This window comes from Spermophilus citellus (assembly GCF_964194105.1).
Source record: "Spermophilus citellus genome assembly, chromosome: 14".
Taxonomy (NCBI): Eukaryota; Metazoa; Chordata; class Mammalia; order Rodentia; family Sciuridae; genus Spermophilus; species Spermophilus citellus.
The window spans coordinates 51,049,801-51,058,412 of NC_138194.1; the positions used below are offsets into that span (position 1 = coordinate 51,049,801).

The window sequence follows — 8,612 nt, forward strand, 5'->3', positions numbered from 1 at the left end:
TATTCAAACCCACCATGAACACTTGACTAGAGTCACTCCTGCTGGCCCCACCAGGCCTCCTGCTCCTCAGTATTGCTGCAGAACATTCCATCAGAATCCCGTGCAGTGGCTCCATTACAGATGAGGCCTGAGAGTGTTGGTGACATATCTGTTACTAGTTAATGAGTCCATTGTTGATCATTGTTTTATATAAAACAAGATTAACAAAACAACGAATTCAAACAGCAATTTATTGGGGCTGTGATAATTTAGCTAAAGAGCAACACCCCCACAGAGGAATGAACATAGTCATTTGAATCCTAAGGCCAGAAATAGAATTCTTGTGTTAAAACATATATATAACTAGAATTGCCTGCTTTATAATCAGAACAATTTGAATAATGCCAATTTGAAAGTTAATGTCTAGTTAGGACATGGGGCGGGCGTGGAGGGGAACTGGGCTTTGGAGTCAGGCAGCCTTGTACTCAAAAGCTGTTACTTCCAGGAACTTCAGACTACAATCTTTCCCTAAGTCATACAACCCCCATAAAAGTAGCTTTGACCTCTCTCTGATGCTCCACACCTGGTATCTTACCATATCCCCTGCCACCCTCATTGGCCAATCCATTGGCAAGCAAGAGGCAGCCTGGTGAGTCAGGGGCTCCCCCAGAGAGGTGGATTTGCTGGCTCAGCAGTTTGCTACTTCACCTGTCAAAACAGCCCTGTACAAACAAATAAATAAATAAATAAGAAAAGCAGAGAGATAAATAAATAAATGTTTAAAAAAAAAAAAAACAGCCCTGTGTCACCTCTTGCAGGAGCTGAAGACAACTGTAGAGCAAGTGCAAAGTATTAGCCCCTGGCCAAAACCTGGAGCACAGGCTGCACCCTGCTTCTTCTCCTTGCATTCCAGAGAATGCTGTCACGTGTGACTCAGAGCCAGCCACTGCACCAGAAAGACCCAGTTTTCTCTGATGAACTTCAACCAGCTGCAGGCTGCTGGCATTCTACTCAGATGAGTAGCAATATGTATCTCTCCATTTTGTCATCTGAAATTCAAAAGGAACCATGTCATTCTGCATGATGGCATGACTTACTGGCCATTAGTGGAGATAATGGCTCTGGAACAACCCTGTCATGAGGCCTGAGAGGAAAGGGGGTCTTCTGCAACCTACAGCTTAGATTGTAAGTTGCTGGTTAAGTACCGGAAGTCAGAATCTTTGGGTTCAAGTCCAGGTTTAGTCATTTACTAGAAACATCTTGAACCAGTCATTAAAACTCCAGGCTCCTCATTTGTAAGATGTGTCTTGATTAAATTTTACCACAAACCTACAGTTAAAAAAAAAAAAAAAAAACAGCAACTGACCTGCTGTAGAGCAAAGCATGTGGCCTTTTAAGCCACAAGACAAGTGTAAGGATCTCAGCACTCTGCATTTCTGTTTCCTCCTGAGTGATAGCAAGGTACAGGTTGGTGACCTGGGCAGGCTTGTGGTCTGGCCTCAGGGAGGTCACACAGCCACACTGAGTCTCCATTTTCCTTCACCATTCAGAGAGACTAATATCTATATTTTTAAATGAAACAAAGAATGCATATAAAGAATCTTCTAGAGAGATACCTAGCATATAGGAGATCCTTAACAAATGGAAACTTTGATTGTCATTCAAATATGGAATATACCTTGTAATACATGAACAGTTACACAAATACCAGTTATTATTAATTTCTCTTTTTCCCCAAATTCCTAAAGATAAAAATTGTGGCATGCCTAGAATTATTGCCTTAGAAAAGTAAACAAATTAGCTTGTGGTTGGAACACAATAATTTAAATAAACATATTTGAATAATGAAGAGCCTGGAAGAGGAGTCACACTGCTTGGGCTAAATCCCAGATGTGTGACCTCAGACAAGTCAGCCTCCCTGAGCTTCAGTTTTGTCGTTCCTAAAATGAAATGCTAAAACTGTGGTTATCTCATATGATTATTATGAGAATCAAAGAATTTAAATACATTGAAATATAAGAAGTGCTTTGAAGGCATCTAACTCATAGTAAATGTTCAGTAGATGTTGATTATTTTCCTCCTGTGTGCCCATGACTATACCAATAGTTTAGGAAGTCACAGATCACTGGTTTCTCCGCACTCAACTCACAAGGCAAGATCACAGATTAATACAGAACTCTCTGGAAATAAACTCAGCCCCCTTCCCAATTTTACTCCCTAAGGCAGCACTAACCAAGCATTGCCAATCAGCCCAGGGTTCTCTTGCTCAATAAAAGATAAATATCACAAAACAGGAAACACCACAAGGGAGTCAGCACAGGTGTAGGACCTGGACCCTGGACTGCCTTGCACAGGCACGCTTGGTAGCAGTTGCACTCAACTCAGGATTGCTGCACACATTGGTCTTCTGCTCCCAGAACCAAGGTTTGCACTTGATAGGATGATCTGCCTTTGTGCATTGGGTTCTCTGCACTCAACTCACAAAAGATGGCTGAGGTGCTCACTTCCACCACCCCATGAAGGTTATACAGCAGTTAATATCAGGCATTTTGCACATGCATAGGTTGTGGGAAAGTCTATTGCAAGCTTTGGAGGAAGTCAGCAGCTCCTGAAGCTGGCCATATATGGAAACGTCTTTTTAAAACAGCTTATGTTATATATTAATACTTTGGTGGAGAGAGAGGAGCAGGGATTAAGGCCTCCCTATTCTGTCTCACAAGGACCGAGACTGTGGCAAAAGACAGGCTGTCAGTGTAGAGTGAATGATCACTCCACTCAACACAAAGAGTTGCTAATGATTAACCCCTGGGTGGCTCTTTTCCTGCCTTTTGGACAGGTAGACAAGACAGGAAGGGGGTTGGGGAAGAGAAGGAAACATGAGATCTGTAAAGGGGCAAGACACACCTCCTTCACACCAACACCAGTTCTGGGTCCCCTTCTGTCCTGAGAAGTCTATTTCTGTTCTGTCCCCTCAATAAAACCTACTTTCTACACTTGCCTTGTTATTTCTCCATTGTTTAACCTTCAACACATGTGAAATGAGGAACTGATTCTGAATTCCAAAATCACTATCAGCACTTATATATCCCCAGTCAATCAAGTCAATTCTGGACAGCAGACAGCACTAAACCAAGGCCTTCGGTCTCCAAAAAGACCCAAGACAGGCCAAAGCTTCTGATCTGAATAAACACATAAAATAGAAGATCCTTAAGTATACTAATGCATTCTGCACAGAATTTTCTTTGAAGCCAGCATCAGGTAGTCTTCATTTACTGAGGGGCAGCTGTTGCTGAGCAACCTAGAAGGCAGGATTTTCATCACAGCAAAAGCTTCCTGGCTTTGGAAAAAGGTGATAAAGCACAAAAACCCCGTGTGCATTTTTTCCTCACATGTTTTAAGTTTTCTCTTTAGTTTCATGGAACTGGAAAGATATTCTGCTAGGAATAGTTCCATGGATAAGCAGATTTTTCTATTGGGATTTGCATCAAGGGATATAGCAGCATAAATAGCAAGGTAACACTTAATTGTCTGTGCACAACCATTTTTAATTCATGCAATACCCTTCACAAATGCTCATAGCTAACTCAAAAAAACCTGTTGAAGTCACACACAAGAATCTGCCTAGAAGCCAAACGTTGTTGTTAAGTTGAATTAAGTGTTTTATGTGTCGGTTTTTGAAAAATAAACGGCCTGACACATTTAGCAGACCAGAAACTGCAGAAACACTTAAGATTTTGCCCGTCACCCAATGGAGGCTAGTGCATTTCTTGATTCTATAGCAGTAAATTGTTCATTGAGGGATCACAGAATAGATTACTTAAGGTAAATATGGGTCATTACAAAATGAGTGAAATAATTCTGTCTGGGAAGTTTTCCTGACACCCCCAGAGTGCCACATAACTCTGCAAGTTCTGTTCTCTGCAGCAGCTTTACATGCCATCACGTTCTCAGAACTGTCACATTGCTCTATGTTCCCATCTTCTCTGTGGGTTATTCACAACAGAAAAATAAATAAATAAATAAACCTTTAAGTAAGAGAGTATTTTGTGTATTTCCTTTGAAAATTCTCTTAGACCACAGTTGCTCTGAGTTTAATAAATGAATCCCAAGCTTTCCAATACCCATGAAATACAATACAATATACACACACACATTTTACCAGATGGTGCACCAGGAATCCAAAAAAGGCAACCATGGGAATTTAAATGCTCAGAGTTGGTGTTGAATGTAAAACAGTTGACTTCTTCAGAAGCATGATGAACTTAGCTTATGAGTTTGTGGACTAAGTTAAAGCTTTGAATGAAGAATTAAATAATACATAAAGGCACTTCAGATCAAATTAGGCTACTGGATACAAAGATATTTGCAGACAGAGCTCTTGGGAGAAAAAGGTGGGCTTGTCCATTCAAGGGCTCATGGGAGTTGTGACCTTATTTTCAAAAGGCAGTTCCTTGGCAAATAAGCCATACAAAAGAGAGTGTGGTTGGAGAGAAGGGAGGAAAAAGAGATGTCCTCTCTTCTTACTTTTGTTTTATCTTTTTCTAGGGAATAAGTTGATAAAGGCATGTATTAATTTTATATAATAGCTATCACAGAACATTTACTCTGTAAGTACTGGGTGAGAAACAAGTGTGCATTAAACACGAGTCCTACATTCAAGGATTTTAAGGTCCAGAGAGAGAGCAAGAGATATGTACATAGCTGAGTGCTATGGTGAGAGTAGGCACAGTACCTGCCATTACACTTAGAGAAGAGAACACTAAACCCATCTTGGGACCCTGGGAGACATCTTGAAGGAAATGCCATCTGAGCAGATGATGAAAATATATCAGTTAGGAATGCTTTCAGCTGCAAGTAATAGAAAAATCTAACTTAAAGCATCTTTAACATAGGGTAAGTTCCAGAGGTAAGTAGCTGCTACCTTAGGTGTCAGGTCTGCCATTTTGAGGACCTCTTGTTCTTTCTCTCATATTTGTCACCATCTGGCCCAGAAAGACTGACATAGCTCCAGGCCTTGCATCAAGGAAGAATGAGGAAGAACTGAAATAGCTATGCTGTCCCATTTTCAGCAGGTTACAAAAAAATCTTCCCCAGAAACAACCCCCAATAAATTATTATTATGAGCCATAGACCATAATAAGACCACATAACTGCCCTTAGCCACTAGGGAGGCCAAGAGGATAGGCATTATTGAATTCAGCCTCTGGAGTGGAAGGTGACAAAGGGATAAATTGACTTTGAGCAGCCATCAATAATGCCTGCCACAGACAAGTAGGCATTCATCAGGCAGAGAGAGCAGGGTGTGCAAAAGTCTGACAATGACCATAGAACAAAACCTGGGAAGTGAATATGTTTCTGGGAAGTTAAAGGGAAGGTGCAAATAGGGGCAGCAGTATGGGAAGGGGCTGGAGAGACGACAGTCTGGTTTTATCTTGAGAAAATTAGAGAGACAGTTAAGAGTGTTGTTAAATCAGGAAAGACACACTTCAGTTCTTGATTTTTCTAGGTGTACTAGTAGAAAGTGTTTATTCCAAAGTGCAAGGTGGATTAAGCATTAAAATAGATGTATTTGTCATTGTACTGTCATGTGTAACTACTTAAAACAAATAATAAATAAATAAATAAATAAATAAATAAATAAATAAATAAATAAATAAAAATAGATGTATTTGTTTAGGCAAAAATGCAGAGCTTGAATAGACTTGGGCATGGTTCTATCAGGGACCAGACTCAATTGGTGACCTCTTGGTTCTGTGAGAACTAACTTTATCTCAGGCTGGCTTTCTCCAAGGACTCAGGGGAGCCATCAGGAGTATAAACAGCCTCCTGCAAACTCCACTCAAATGTGGGAGAAAGAGATGGCTGTCTCTGGCCATCACCAAAGGCTTGAGTTTTGTTAATCACATTTACCAAATGAATACCTTCTAGCAACACCAACATTAGTGTTTGGCTGAATAACATGGAACTATAATCAAGTGTTTGCTGCTGCAACCAAAAGATCTGATAAGAACAACTAGAGGAGAAAAAGCTTATTTAGGGGCTCATGGTTTCAGAGGTCTGAGTCCATAGATAGCTAATTGCATTCCTGAGGGCATAAGGTGAGGCAAAACATCATGCAGAAGTGTATGGCAGAGGAAAGCAACTGGGACATAGCACTGGGAAGTGGGAGGTGAGAGAGAGAGAGACCTTCCCTCACCGCAGACAAAATATAAACCCCAAAGTCTCAACCCCAATGACCTACTTCCTCCAGCCACAACCCTACCTGCCTATAGTCACCACCCAGTGAATCCCTTGATAGGGATTAATATACTGATTAGGTTAAGACTCTCATAACCCAATCATTTCACCTCTAAACTTTCTTTCCTTATCTCACACATTAGTTTTGGTGAACACCTAATATTGAAACCATAACATCTAGTCAAATTGACACACAAAATTGACCACCACAACTGCAACAGAAAAGGAGAGCACGCCTTTCTCTAGAAAGAAGATTCTTTTTGTCCCCTATTTAGAAAATGACTAAAAAAAGGCCACGTTATTCACTGAAGGCAACCTTAACGCCTTGCCCTAGTGAACCATCTTTGCATATGGTCATCATGAGGTCAAGGAAGAAAGAAAAGAATTGAATCTACTCTTTTTGATGGAGATGATTTAATGTTGAATCAGAGCAAGTTAGAAGCTATAGACCAGAGGAAGTCCACTGGTGGGCAGAGATAAGCTATTTCCACACATCTGGTATAAAGATCTCCTTAAACACTAGCACTCATTTTATGGGTAGAAATATAAAGACATTAACTCTTAAAAAAAAGCAACTCAACAGTAATATTAAAAATTGCTGGAATACATCCATCATGTATTCCTGAGGACTCTATATTATGGGAATAATCAGAGAGGCTGGGGAATGCCGCACAGTGGTAGAGCACCGGCCCAGCAGCTTGTGGCCCTGGATCTCATTCCAGGTAGGCAAGTAGGAAAGAAGGAAGGAAGGAAGGAAGGAAAGAAAAATGAAGGAAGAAAAGAAATAGAGATTTAAAAAAAGATATGAGAAAGCATGTTTATCACCACTTTATAATATCAAAATATGTAAACATCATAAATTTTAAAACTTATGGTCCAATAAAAGGCAATATTTTACAGCCATTAGAAATTAAGATTTCAAGCAACATTGTATAAACCATGTTATAAAAATACATAATGGTTCTGCAACATGTACACACAGAAAAATGAGAAATTATATTCCATCTATGTATGATATATCAAAGTGCATAAATGCATTCTACTGTCGTGTTTAACTAATTAAAACAAATTAAAAACTTAAAAAATATGTATACATAATATAGCCATCATATACTGAAACATAAAACTTCAAATAAAGTAGTATGATTCATATTTTATAAGTAAAAAAGGGAGCAGAAAGAAAGCATTTTTAAAAGCTTAATATCACACAAAGATGATGAACCCATGGGCCTCTGAGCCGCCAGGAGTCTGGCTTCTGAGTCAGTGCTGGGGGGAGAGGGTTATGGGGGGTGGGGGTAGGGCGGTAGGGGTAATAGTATCTCAGGACAGTCTGCTTTGGGTGGCTTTAATTTTATCTTTTATATCTGTCTCTCATATTCATATTTTTAGTAATGAGTGAAACAATAGCTAGTGTTTATGAAGCTGTATTATTTCAATTAATCCTCATGACAACCCTATGAGGTAGCAACCATTATGATGAAGACATAGGAAACAGCTTTTAACCAGGAATGACAGAAACACAGTCCTAGCTTGCTGCTCTCTCTTACTAATGGGGCATCCAATAAGCAAATTAGTCATCTTCTTTACCCATCAATTTTTCCATCTGTAGAATGGGAATAGTCACACTTTGTCTTAGTCAATTCAGGCATTTGTAACAAACTACCACAAACTGGGCAGCTTACTAACCACAGAGATTTATTTCTCACAGTTCTGGAGACTGGGAAGTTCATGTTCTAGGAACCTGCAGATTCAGAATCCGGTGAGGTTCATAGTGGCTTCCTTCTGAATCTTTTTTTGGTGAAAAAGACAACAAGCTCTTCTGGCCTCTTCTGTAAAGTACACTGCAGCCCCTGACCTGCACGGGCAGCTGAATTTAAGATTGTTCATGTGAATTTGCAGGGACACCAAATAAAACACAGACACAATTTACCTTTACCTAAGCTTCTGGTCGGCTTCCCAGCTCTCGGCCTCAGGCTCCCCAAGAGGTAGAGCAACAGAAAGTAACCAGAGGCTGGCGATAACACGTTTGGAAGTGAGCTTTTATTGAGGGGACTCTTGTTCTTTAGAAAGTTCTATCCAAAAAAGGCCAGAAGGGGCAGGGTTACAAGGGACAGGTGAATGTAACTCAACCCTGGGGGCACATCCCATAAAGAGGACCTTGTTACTGTCCAAGCTACACCCCGCCCAAACCAGAGCAAACAGTGGTTTGTCAGAATCTGAGGCATCAGGACTGGAAGGGTGTGGTCATTCATTGTGGCTCCCCGGTACACTAATCTCATTGATGAGAACTCTTCACTCATGATCTAATCACCTCCCAAAAGTCCCCCCACCTCCTAATACCATCACTTTGGGGGTTCAGATTTAATGCATGAATTTTGGGAAGAGGAAGGAAACAT

At 40.4% G+C, this 8,612-nt stretch overlaps 1 long non-coding RNA gene across 1 annotated transcript; it reads right to left on the bottom strand.

Annotated features, from left to right (window-relative positions):
* Window positions 1–591: 591 nt before the first annotated feature.
* Window positions 592–1,468, bottom strand: LOC308633772. Its single transcript, XR_014018860.1, has 3 exons — window positions 1,346–1,468; window positions 789–1,028; window positions 592–701 (listed from the first exon to the last, which is right to left on the bottom strand). It is a non-coding gene; the product is annotated as an uncharacterized lncRNA (long non-coding RNA).
* Window positions 1,469–8,612: the final 7,144 nt, after the last annotated feature.